Here is a 12,810-nt window from a genome sequence, read left to right as displayed (position 1 = left end):
TTTTACACTACAAAACCTAATTTTCATAATTTATGTGAAAGAAATATAGCATAATATTATATGGTTTAATACCCTTTGCCTCTCAAATAAATATTATATGGTTTAATACCCTTGCCTCTCAAATAAATATCTAATAAACTACTTCTTATTGAGTTTATTTCTCATTAAATATTATAATAAAATACCTCTTAATACAAACAGAGCTGCTTTGTTAACTCCTAATGAGATCCCATCTTCTCTCATCTTCCATTATTTTTTTTAAAAACTACAAAATTATTTCTTAACTAAGTGATTGTGTAAATTAACATCATCCATTTTCCTCACCAGATTTTGTGTTGCAGACGTTGCTTTCTCCACTGAAATTATCACTAATAGAATCAGGTATGCAATTAACAATTTTTCTTCTTCATCAATTTGTATCAACTTTGAATTGCCAAGAAACCAAAAACATATTTTGATTATGTGATATTTAAATTTCTCTATATAACAACCATGAATCTAGTATTAAATATTTTGATTATGTATCTAGATTTATTTTGTTATTATTGTAGAGAATGATGTTCGACTGGGAGATATCGTTGCCATTAATATTGGTGATCTTGATAATGGCTTTGGCTTGTTACCTGTTGGGTAGATCCAGGGGTCGCAAACAAGTCCAGGCAACTTCTCTACCACAAACCCAACCAAGGTAACAAAAGGTCCAGAAAGATCATTGATTATAACAGTTCTGGACTTGGAAAACTGCTACGTAATTGTAATAACCATCTCCTATTGCGATGGATTATTATATTATTGAATAAATTGTTGAAGAATTTAGTTTTGTTGTCATTAAGGGTTGTGTTGGGTGATTGTTTGTTTTGACAAAATAAGAGATGTTGGTATGTAACTATGTATTCATGAACATCAGAATACATCACTTAACGTGAATTAATTTGCGGACCAAGATATATAAATGAATTGGAGTTGACAGATCAGATTGTTTCATGAAATATTAAAATAACTTTGATTCAATTATAGGCGGTTGTTCGTTACATCATAAAGTATTGCATTTAAACTATATAAATTTCCAAAATACTCTTGCCTAGAGGATAATTTCAGAATGTACCATATCATATACTATGCTATTCATATGATTTCACATATGATTTCACTAAAACAATGATCAAATAAGTTTGTTTAAAAGTTAACATTCGAAAATACTATTACTTATGAAAAAATTGCTATTCCATGTTGATCAAAGGTCTCGGGACCCATAACTCCACCCCGACTAAAAGCCCAATATTATGAGATCCACTTATTCAACATAGGCTCCATCAAACCTAAGGTATAAATATTTTCATAAAGGATATTTTAGTACATAATTTCTAATTTCCACTTTCATTACGGTTATCTTTAACCATAAATGACTTGAGCGTTTGAGTCCTAACCATGTAAGTATCCACTAGGTCCACCATATCAGAGATGACGAACATTGATTCAAAATCGACATCGATTAACAACGTCGATTCAAGACCTGGATTCTCGATCCAAGGAGCATCATGATCGCTACCTTATATCTATGGTGTCGTATCGCAAAATCACTTACAAAGCTCTGTTTTAATGTAGCTTATGCAGTTTCCTCCATTTCTGGTTTCGCGATAGAACAATGGCGCCGTCTGTGGGAATTGACCTATGATTCTTGCGATTTCGTTGATTTCAGATCCAAATCTCAATATTGAAGAGCAACGCCTATAGGACGTTGAATCGAAACCGCATTCAATCGTCTGATCCATACGATCTTTGCTAATCTGGTCAAGTTGTTCGATTTCTGAGTTCGCAACTCTATGGATCTCAAAAGCGGTGGCATTCGAAAGAAAGCATATTAATTTACCGTAGCCAATCTGGTTGTTCTTCGTATTAGCCACATCTCTGCCGTCAAGACTTGCAACTTCCTCAACAACTTCAAAGATCATCGGGGGAAATGATCTCAGATCCTGACCCTAGGTCATACCAACCTATGAAAGCAAGTTTTGGGAAAACTGTGCACAAACCTCGCCAAATGCCGATAGGGAGGAAATGCCAACGCTTTCCACCACGATCGGGATGGTTGATGTCAGCTTGGAATTCCTGACTTGCAGAGTTCGACAAAGAGGACACGACACTAAGATTATACTTAGTTAAAATAAGGGCACATGGTGACATGTGCAACAAGGTTAATGTTTGACCATAAATGTAGAGTTTAACATCATTGGCAATGTGTTTTTTATTTAAATTTTTTTCCAAATGTTGAGAATGCTTCTCCTCAGAACTCGGCATGCTGAGTTATCAATTGTGACGGTTCGAGACAAGGTAAAAGGATTAGATTGAATAACATATGTTTAATCTTATCCAAACATCAAAGACTCATAGAAATTGGAAGAATATTGGAAACTTTACATGAGAATACGTGTCATACAATTAGGAAATAGTCATTGTAGACAATTATTTTTACATTAGTATATATAGTGGTTCTAGCGTTAGGAATCAAGTGACAATATCATTACAAAAACTCTATAAAACTCAAAGTACCCAAGTCAGAGCGAGAAACGAGTTTGTGTGGAAATGTATGATTTTGTACACCATTTTTTCTTTACTTAATTGCAATAATTTCTATTTTACTTTATTTTGTTTAAAATTTGTTACTTTTCCAGTTTAGTTGGGATTTCAACATAGTCGAAACCAACAATCTCTTTGTTTACTTTATTAAACCTTAGTTTTAACCTATAACAACAGTAGAGCGATCACCCTTTTGGAAAATATGCACAAAAATGCCTTAGGACTTCCTATTTTTATCTTGCAAGTAATTATTCAAAACAAAGTAATTGTTTACCAAAAACACAAAAAAACAAATTGGAATACCCGGTAGGACACTTTGTGCAAAATTTTCATAATTTTCTTCAAATTTTTTGTTTGTTACGTTTTAAACGATTCTTCATGCGTGAAATGAACCCAATGATTATGTGTGTATGCGTTTGAGAAGTGGTAAATCCCTCCCTGAAGTGTTGTGTCTACCTTCGAATATCCCCTCCTTTCCTAACCCTCAGAACAATTTCCAAAGTATAGAAGAATAACCGGTCGGATCAACGCCTGAAGTGTGGTTGTTTTGAATCCTGTTGGAGCAATCACTTCTACAGTATCAATAATTCCAATATAACTGATACTATCTAATGGGGCAGTTCCCCCACCATAATCAGTGAGTCTCCCAATTAATCACGCGGTCATAAGACTAATCTAAGAGTCCCTAGGCTACCTTACATTGCAAGTATTTCCTATGGGTAGCAGAGAATATATATATATATATATATATATATATATATATATATATATATATATATATATATATATATATATATATATATATATATATATATATATATATGGTATGCGACCAACGATGATGACAGGCCTACAAACTCGTACGTCAACATATGCATAGAATGTAGTAGCTACCATCTCACCCTATAATATGCATCATGCTTCAGTTTCGACCATAAATAATCCTAGTCGAACGATGCCACCACCGGGGGGTTTATGTTATATCCCTCAAATGACGCATACTACAAATACGACATCGCTTATGTCTATGAGGTAGCAAATGGATGAGAGTAACCACAATATGGTTAATATGTTAACTCATCAGATTGGTATGGTGTTGAATCCCTTGATTTTGAACACTAACCAGAGTTATGAATTATTAGCCAACCAAATGTGTTGAATAACCAATTTATCCGGCGCTCCCCAGGCCCAACCACGACCAAATCCTCAAATCTGAAATGCTCGGCCAATGAAAATGCCTGACAATGGAGCGCCCCCTATAAACCAAGGGCAAGCACAATTGGGTTTTGAACCAACAAACCCTCCTACACCTAGAGAGGACAAAGAGTATATAGGTCAAAATAACCCAAGAGTGATGGTTCTAAGTAGAATTCAAGATGTCGAGGAAGTGGTTATAAATATTTAGCAGAATAATGTAAGAGGGAAACACTATTGGGCACATATGGTCGAAAACATCATAGCCCCTAACGACCTCAATATAGGCCTACATATACCAAAATTTGTGTTTTCCCTATCAGAATACGTACTGCAAACCAAAGTCCCTAGGTGATGGAAAGTCCCTAAATTCACCAAGTTTGCCGGTAATACAAGCGAACCGACTATCGAACATATCACTCGATACTTAACTAAAGCAGGCGATATGATAAACAATGAGAATTTAAGATGAAATATTTTCCGAATTCTTTGACTAAAAATTCCTTTACATGGTTCACTACAGTCTCTCCATATTCCATACATAACTGGAGTCAATTAGAGAGAGGGTTCCATGAATAATTCTCTATGGGGAAGTCGAAGATCAACCTAAAGGAATTGGCCAACGTGGACGTAAGACACATGAATCGACAGATGATTATCTGAATAGATTTAGGCTGTTGAAGACAAGGTGTTTCACCCAAGTAACTGAACACGAACTAGTCGAAATGGCTACAAGTGGCTTAGATGATTCCATTAGGAAAAAGATATACACCGAATATTTAAGAAACATGGCCCAGTTATCAGATAGAGTTCTCCAAGCCGAACGCTTAAAAGATGAAAAGGTTAGGTCGAATAAATTTCATAAGAAAGAAAAAGTTGCTTATATAGAAGCAGACGAAAAAGATCAAGAATATATAGGGTATGAAGAGGTCGAAGAAATAGATCTTAACATGGTGGAACTGAATCCAGGACCTCCTTATGCATGTAAACTGTTAAAACCATCTGATGGGAAGAATCTCGTAAAACCCAAAAATGATAAGTTTGTCATAAAAAATTGTACCTTCGATGTAACTAAGTGCGACGAAATATTCGACCTTTTGGTTGCTGATGGCCAAATTATAGTTTTGAATGGATTAGAAACACCACCTTTGGAGAAACAAAAGAAGAAAGGATTTTGTAAGTTCCATAATTTTCTTGGTTATAAAAATTCCTAATGTGTTCTTTTCAAGGATATGGTGCAAGGAGAATTGAAAGACGGAAGACTGAAAATTGGCAAAAAAATCTAAGACTATGATGTAAGTGGATGATGAACCTTGCAGATCAAGGACGCTAAATACACTGAACCAACTGAATGCTTTCTTATCGAGGCTACCGATGTTCCCAACAAGACCATGGAGGTTAGGTTTGAATCAGAGTAAGTTGAAAAAATTAAGGTGGTGTATCCATATGCTGAAGAGGAATTGATAGATTTCCTTAAAATATGTCAGTTGAAGGATTCTAAAGTAATGTGTGCCCAAGGTGCAATGCAATTTTTGACAAGACAGCTATTGACGATCTTGAGAGTATCAAACCCTATCTATCGAAGGAAGGCAATTGGACCAATATATGGCCAAATTTCGCCTTTAATAAAAGAGGTTTCCCATATAGGATACAAAATATATCCTCAGGCCAAAAAGGAGGTCAAAGAAATACTTACACCCCTCCTTAGAATGTGACTATCAGTGAGTGGCTTCATCCCCATAACAAAAGTAACACCAACCAACAAAATTAGAAGGTGGTGAAGTTGGGCAAAGGTTTGTCATATCATAATATCTCACATGTTACCAATAAATACTCCTACAAACCTAATTACATGGGTAAAAAAACCATGACAAGGACATAGTGGAGGAGATATCAAAGACAAAAGAAGTTTTATCTAGAAGCTGGAGGGTCTAGCACCAGTAGTAAGATACAAAAACCAAATGGTGAAGTGGCCAGAAGGCCACTGAAAGAGAGAATAAATCCCTCCTTTCCACTTTTCAAAAGAAATTCTAAAGATGAAAATGTGGAAATAGTCATTATTAATTTATCGGTGTCATAAGGTGACACCGGCGTTCTTTGCAATGTCTTGTCTATTTTTTTGTCGGGTATAACGTGGTTACTGAAGTGAGAGATACGAAGGAAGAATATTCCAATGAAGACATGACTGGACAAAGCCAATTTGTTATTATGTAATGTGTGATGGTTGTGTAGAAGAACAAAATTCCATCTTTGAAATACCTGATATAGGTAATCTGAGTCATTTGAAACCCCTTTTTATAAAACCAAAGGTTGACAATGTTGGTGTCGAGAAGGTATTGGTTGACAGTGGCGTTGTAGTCAATTTGATGCTACAATCCCTGCTAAAAAGACTAAAGAGGGTTGACACTGATTTAGGGCCTTACATTATGTCATATCCAATTATGAAGGAAAGACAAATCTCTCTTTAGGAGTAATTCAAGTGGATTTGACAGTCGGGCCCAGAGTGAGACCGACTTTGTTTATGGTCATTTCATTTAAGGCCAACTAAAATTTATTATTGGGAAGAGAGTTGATCCATATTATTAGGGGTTTCCCTTCATCTCTCCACCAAAGGATCTTCATATGGAGAGAGGATGGAATAGTCAAGAACATACAGGCAAATCAGGGTTACTTCATTGAAGAAGTGAACCATGTTACCAATGAAATTTTTGATAAGAACTTAGAAAATATTGCACCATTCCCACTAATAGATCAAGGATACACACACCAAGAGAATGTCTTTCAGTGCGTTAAGTTCCATCTGACTCATGGCTTTTTATGAGAGAGTGAAGTGTGAAGGGAGCGACAAATAGAGGAATGAGAAGTTGTCCCAACAGGATAGTAAGATGATGATGCCTATTATGCATGAGTCGGGATCTTGGACTCTAATTATAGCCTATGTGGCCAAAATTCAAGTAAAAGTGGCTCAAGAAGCTAAATTACAAAGGATGGTTGTAGAAGCCAATAGTATTAACATTATGGATCACCCATTGGGAAGATTAGAAAGCTAGAGGCTCGATTGTATATACGACGATGAGATTTTGGGATTTGAGAAAGATCTAATGCCTTCAATGTAACACCCTGATAATAATATGATAATTATTTAAATTAAGTTAATAATATATTTATTAATTTAATTAGATAATTGGATTATTATTATTATTATTATGTTGGAATTATTGAATTATTATTATTATTGGAATAATAATATAATTTGGAAAATATATAAGTGGGAATTAAGGAAAAAGAGTTCATTTTTTTGGAAAATAAGGTTTTTACGTGAAAAGCAGAGAAGCGATCGTGAAAGAGGAAAAGGGGCAAAGAGGAAGAACCAGAGAGCAAAGGTTGGAGAAGAGCTTGGAGCTTAGAGATTTTGCCGGATTAACTCAGGTAAGGGGGGTTTATCGTCGATTAATGGGTATTATGGGATAATATGTGATGGGTAGTGATAAGCCGTTAATTTGACCCTAATTGGGATTATTGATGCTGAAGAATTATGTTGGATAAATTGTATTTAGACTGTAATTGAATCTGTGTTTGGGTTAGTTGTGAAATTCCGAACGTATAGCTTTTTACGGAATCGGAATCGGAGGTCCGGAAGTCCTCCAACGGCGGAAAATGCGGAGAATTCTGCATTCTGCCTTGTGTTAGCGCAGGAACTGCTGTTTTGTCTGCGTTAACCGGTTAACCCAGGGTGTTAACCGGTTAACACTGTTTTGAATTGTGAAAAGGTGTTGTTTTGCCTGCGTTAACCGGTTAACCCAGGGCGTTAACCGGTTAACACTGTTGCGTTTTGCCAGAAAATGTGTTTTTGCCTGCGTTAACCGGTTAACCCAGGGCGTTAACCGGTTAACACTGTTGCAGAGTGGAAAAATTGGCTTTTTAATGTTGTGTACATAATTGAGAGTTGGCCTATGTTGGCGTATGATGTAATCGGGATTATTTCCCGCTGTTTTGAGCAGTATAGGTATTAGTAGAGTGTGCTAATACTGTGTTTAATTGATTTACATGATAATGATGTGTTGATACATGTGTTGATGATGTATGATGGTATGCATAATGATGTGAATGTATGTATTATGCATGTATGTGTGAATGGACTGTTGTATGGCTTAGAGTGTGAGCATATGTCCGTTGTGAATTGTTGTTGATGTTGCATTGCTAGATGATTAGCGTGCATAGCATAGCCTTTGGGGCTGTAGCTAATTCCCATGGTGAGGAATTAGTGAGTGAATCATTGTGGATTTGTTGTTGATGTTTGCATGCTAGATGATTAGTGTGCATAGTCTAGCCTTCGGGGCTGTAGCTAATTCCCATGGTGAGGAATTAGTGAGTGAGTCACTAGGTCTCAAATGAGTGGGACTAGTGAGCTTAGTAGCCGTATCTGGAGGGATCGGTGAGCTTGAACTATATGTTCAAGAATAGTCGGTACCGCATGTGTGGAGTCTCATTGCATAATGTATGTATGGCGTATAACATGAATGGATGTATTCCAATATTATACGTGTGTTTGTGTTGTTATGGAGTATGATTTGAGATTATACTTGTGTTTTATGTTGGTGTTGAGTATGAGGTTGAGCTGATGTGCTGTTACTGATTGTATGTTGCGATTAGGGTGATTAATGTGTTAAATTGCTTAACATGACATTATATTCTATAATGCTTATTATATTGATTGAGGAACTCACCCTTACAACCATTTTTCAGGTAACGAGAAATGAGTTGAGTAGAAGCGAATGCTTGGAGTCTAGTGTAGTCTCCTTAGTGGGTCATGCTCTGATAGATGTAACATCGGGAGGGGACATTTTAAATGTGTTATTGATGATTGTTGAACCAGTTTACATGTAGTATGTTACATGTTTTGATTAATTTGATTTATATCCGCTGCGATTTATGCATATGTTTAATTGATTAAATAAAGAGCATGACAGTTATTTTGGAACATGGTGTGAATGATTGTGTGACACCCTTAACTGCATAATTACTCTGATATATGTTTAGTTATTTTAATTAAATATTTGGGGTATTTTAGAAGGGTGTTACATTAGTGGTATCAGAGCATAGTCGGTCGAGTCGAGTCGTAATTATTCTGTTTCCCCTGTACGGGATAGGTGTTGTGTAACCCTATCAGTACTCATTGTTTTAGTTTGTTGGGTTTTCAGAATAGAGATGGCTGGAAGAGGTAGAGATGATGCTGCGATTGCTGAGGCTCTGGGTATGCTAGCTGGAGTACTTGGAGGGAACCCGAATGTTGTGGGAATGGGAGCTGCTCGTCAACTGAGTGAGTTCCAGAAGAACAATCCTCCAATGTTCAAGGGAGCATACGATCCAGATGGCGCTCAGAAGTGGTTGAAGGAGATCGAGAGAATCTTCCGAGTGACTGAGTGTGCCGATAACCAGAAGGTCAGGTTCGGTACGCATATGCTGTCAGAGGAAGCTGATGTTTGGTGGGTTGCTACCCGCACTGAGTTGGAAACTGTTGGGAATGCTGAAATCACTTGGGCCGTGTTCAGAGAGAGATTTCTGAGGAAGTACTTTCCAGAAGATGTTAGAGGAAAGAAAGAGATAGAGTTTTTGGAATTGAAGCAGGGTAACAGGTCTGTTACTGAGTATGCTGCTAAGTTCACAGAACTGTCGAAGTATTACACTCCCTATAATGAGGCTGCTGGAGAATTTTCGAAATGTGTGAAGTTTGAGAACGGGTTGCGTCCTGAGATCAAACAGGCTATTGGATATCAGCGGATCAGAGTGTTTTCTGACTTGGTTGACTGTTGCAGGATTTTTGAACAGGATTCCAAAGCCAGAGCAGAAAGCTATCAGCAACAGGTTAATAGGAAAGGCAAGAATCAGAATGATCGTGGGAAACCGTATGCAGCTGGCAAAGGTTTCCAGAGACAGAGTGGGATGAAGAGGCCTAGTGGGGGAGACTCTAGTGCCCCTGCTAAGTGTTATAGATGTGGTCGGGCTGGACATCGGGTCCATGAGTGTACCAGTGCTGAGATGAAGTGTTTCAAGTGTGGAAAAGGTGGTCATTTGGCTGCAGAGTGTCGGTTGAAGACTGTAACTTGTTTCAACTGTGGAGAGTTGGGTCATATCAGTCCACAGTGTCCTAAGCCGAAGAAAGAGAATCAGTCAGGAGGCAAGGTCTTTGCTTTATCGGGTTCTGAGACTTCTGCAGATGATCGTTTGATCCGAGGTACGTGTTATATTAATGGCTTTCCTCTTGTAGCTATTATTGACACCGGTGCTACTCATTCCTTTATATCTTTGGATTGTGCTGTGAAACTTAAGTTAGAGATATCTGAGATGCTTGGTAGTATGGTGATTGATACTCCTGCGAAGGGTTCAGTGACTACTACTTCGGTTTGTTTGAATTGTCCTTTGAGTATTTTTGGTAGAGACTTTGGGATAGACCTTGTGTGTCTTCCACTAGTGCAGATTGACGTTATTCTGGGTATGAACTGGTTGGTGTTTAATCGAGTTTCTATCAACTGTTTTGATAAGACTGTGATCTTTCCTGAGATTGAGGAAGGAAAGAGTTTGTTTCTATCAGCAAGGCAGGTGAATGAGGCAGTAGCAGATGGGGCAGAGTTGTTTATGCTGTTAGCGACTTTGGAAGCTAAAGATAAACTGGTGATTTGTGATCTAGCAGTGGTGTGTGATTTTCCTGATGTGTTTTCGGAAGAAGTGAATGAATTACCTCCAGAGCGTGAAGTTGAGTTCTCGATTGATTTGGTACCTGGTACTAGACCGATATCGATGGCTCCGTATCGTATGTCTGCTGTTGAGTTAGCTGAATTGAAGAGTCAGCTGGAAGATCTGTTGGATAAGAAGTTTATTCGTCCGAGTGTGTCACCGTGGGGTGCGCCAGTGTTATTGGTTAAGAAGAAAGAAGGTACTATGAGGTTGTGTGTGGATTACAGGCAACTGAATAAAGTGACGATCAAGAATCAGTATCCTTTGCCGAGGATTGATGATTTGATGGATCAGTTGGTTGGTGCGAGTGTGTTCAGCAAGATAGATTTGAGATCGGGATATCATCAGATACGTGTGAAAACTGAGGATATTCAGAAGACTGCTTTCAGAACAAGGTATGGACATTATGAGTATTCTGTAATGCCTTTTGGTGTGACTAATGCGCCTGGAGTATTCATGGAGTATATGAATAGAATTTTCCATCCGTACCTAGACCAGTTTGTTGTGGTGTTTATTGATGACATTTTGGTGTATTCGAAATCTGAAGAAGAGCATGCTGAGCATTTGAGAGTGGTTTTAGAAGTTCTACGAGAAAAGAAGTTATTTGCTAAACTCTCTAAATGTGAATTTTGGTTAGAAGAGGTTAGTTTTCTTGGTCATGTGATTTCAAGAGGTGGTGTTACTGTTGATCCTTCTAAGATAGAAGCGGTATCTAAGTGGGAAGCTCCGAAGTCAGTTTCTGAGATAAGGAGTTTTCTTGGACTTGCAGGGTATTATAGGAAGTTCATTGAGGGATTTTCTAAGTTGGCGTTACCGTTGACGATGTTGACTAGAAAGGGACAAGCGTTTGTTTGGGACTCGAAATGTGAAGAAGGTTTCCAAGAGTTAAAGAGAAGGTTGACTACTGCTCCTATTCTGATATTACCGAGTCCGTCGGAACCATTTGAGGTTTACTGTGATGCTTCATTGTTGGGTTTGGGTGGTGTGTTGATGCAGAATAAGCAGGTTATAGCTTATGCTTCGAGACAATTAAGGGTTCATGAGAGGAACTATCCGACACATGATTTAGAGTTGGCAGCTGTGGTATTTGTTCTGAAGTTATGGAGGCATTACTTGTATGGATCAAGATTTGAGGTTTTCAGTGACCATAAAAGTTTAAAGTATTTGTTTGATCAGAAAGAGCTGAATATGAGACAGAGGAGATGGTTAGAATTTCTGAAGGATTATGACTTTGGTTTGAATTACCATCCGGGTAAAGCAAATGTAGTGGCTGATGCGTTGAGTCGGAAATCATTGCATATGTCTATGTTAATGGTTAAGGAATTGGATTTGATTGAGCAATTTAGAGACTTGAGTTTGGTGTGTGAGAGTACTCACAATAGTGTTAAATTGGGAATGTTGAAATTAACAAGTGGTATTCTGGATGAGATCAGAGAGGGTCAGAAATCCGATGTGTTCTTGGTTGATAAGTTGACTTTAGTGAATCAAGGCCAAGGTGGTGAATTCAGAGTTGATGAGAATGGTGTTTTGAAATTTGGTAATCGGGTGTGTATTCCGGATGTTACCGAACTTAAGAAGAGTATTCTTGAAGAAGGACATCGTAGTGGTTTGAGTATTCATCCTGGAGCTACGAAGATGTACCATGATTTGAAAAAGTTATTTTGGTGGCCGGGAATGAAAAGAGAAATTGCAAGTTTTGTTTATTCCTGTTTGACTTGTCAGAAGTCAAAGATTGAGCATCAGAAGCCGTCTGGGCTAATGCAACCGTTGGCTATTCCAGAGTGGAAGTGGGATAGTATCAGTATGGATTTTGTTTCTGGTTTGCCGAGGACAAATAAGAATTTTGAAGCCATTTGGGTGATTGTGGACAGGTTGACAAAATCGGCTCATTTCATTCCGATCAGAATGGATTATCCGTTAGAGAGATTAGCCGAGTTGTATATTGAGAAGATTGTAAGTTTGCATGGTATTCCGTCTAGTATTGTTTCGGACAGAGATCCTAGATTTACATCGAAGTTCTGGGAAGGTTTGCAGAGAGCTTTGGGAACTAAGCTGAGATTGAGTTCCGCATATCATCCGCAGACTGATGGTCAGACTGAGAGGACCATTCAGTCATTAGAGGATCTTTTGAGAGCTTGTGTTTTGGAAAAGGGAGGCGCTTGGGATTGTTATTTGCCTTTGATTGAGTTTACCTACAACAATAGTTTTCATTCGAGCATTGGTATGGCACCGTTTGAAGCTTTGTATGGTAGGAGATGTCGGACGCCTTTATGTTGGTATGAGTCCGGTGAGAGTGCTGTGGTTGGA

The 12,810-nt window shown here is 37.8% G+C and overlaps 1 long non-coding RNA gene across 1 annotated transcript; it reads left to right on the top strand.

Annotated features, from left to right (window-relative positions):
* The first annotated feature begins 211 nt into the window (after nucleotides 1-211).
* Nucleotides 212-969, top strand: LOC127128994 (uncharacterized). The gene is made up of 2 exons (XR_007806110.1): nucleotides 212-381; nucleotides 552-969. It is a non-coding gene; the product is annotated as an uncharacterized LOC127128994 (long non-coding RNA).
* The last annotated feature ends 11,841 nt before the right edge of the window (nucleotides 970-12,810 follow it).

This window comes from Lathyrus oleraceus, chromosome 3 (genome assembly GCF_024323335.1).
Source record: "Lathyrus oleraceus cultivar Zhongwan6 chromosome 3, CAAS_Psat_ZW6_1.0, whole genome shotgun sequence".
Lineage (NCBI taxonomy): Eukaryota > Viridiplantae > Streptophyta > Magnoliopsida > Fabales > Fabaceae > Lathyrus > Lathyrus oleraceus.
The sequence above is the reverse complement of the archived record's forward strand: the minus strand, read 5'-3'. Positions and strand labels throughout refer to the sequence as shown.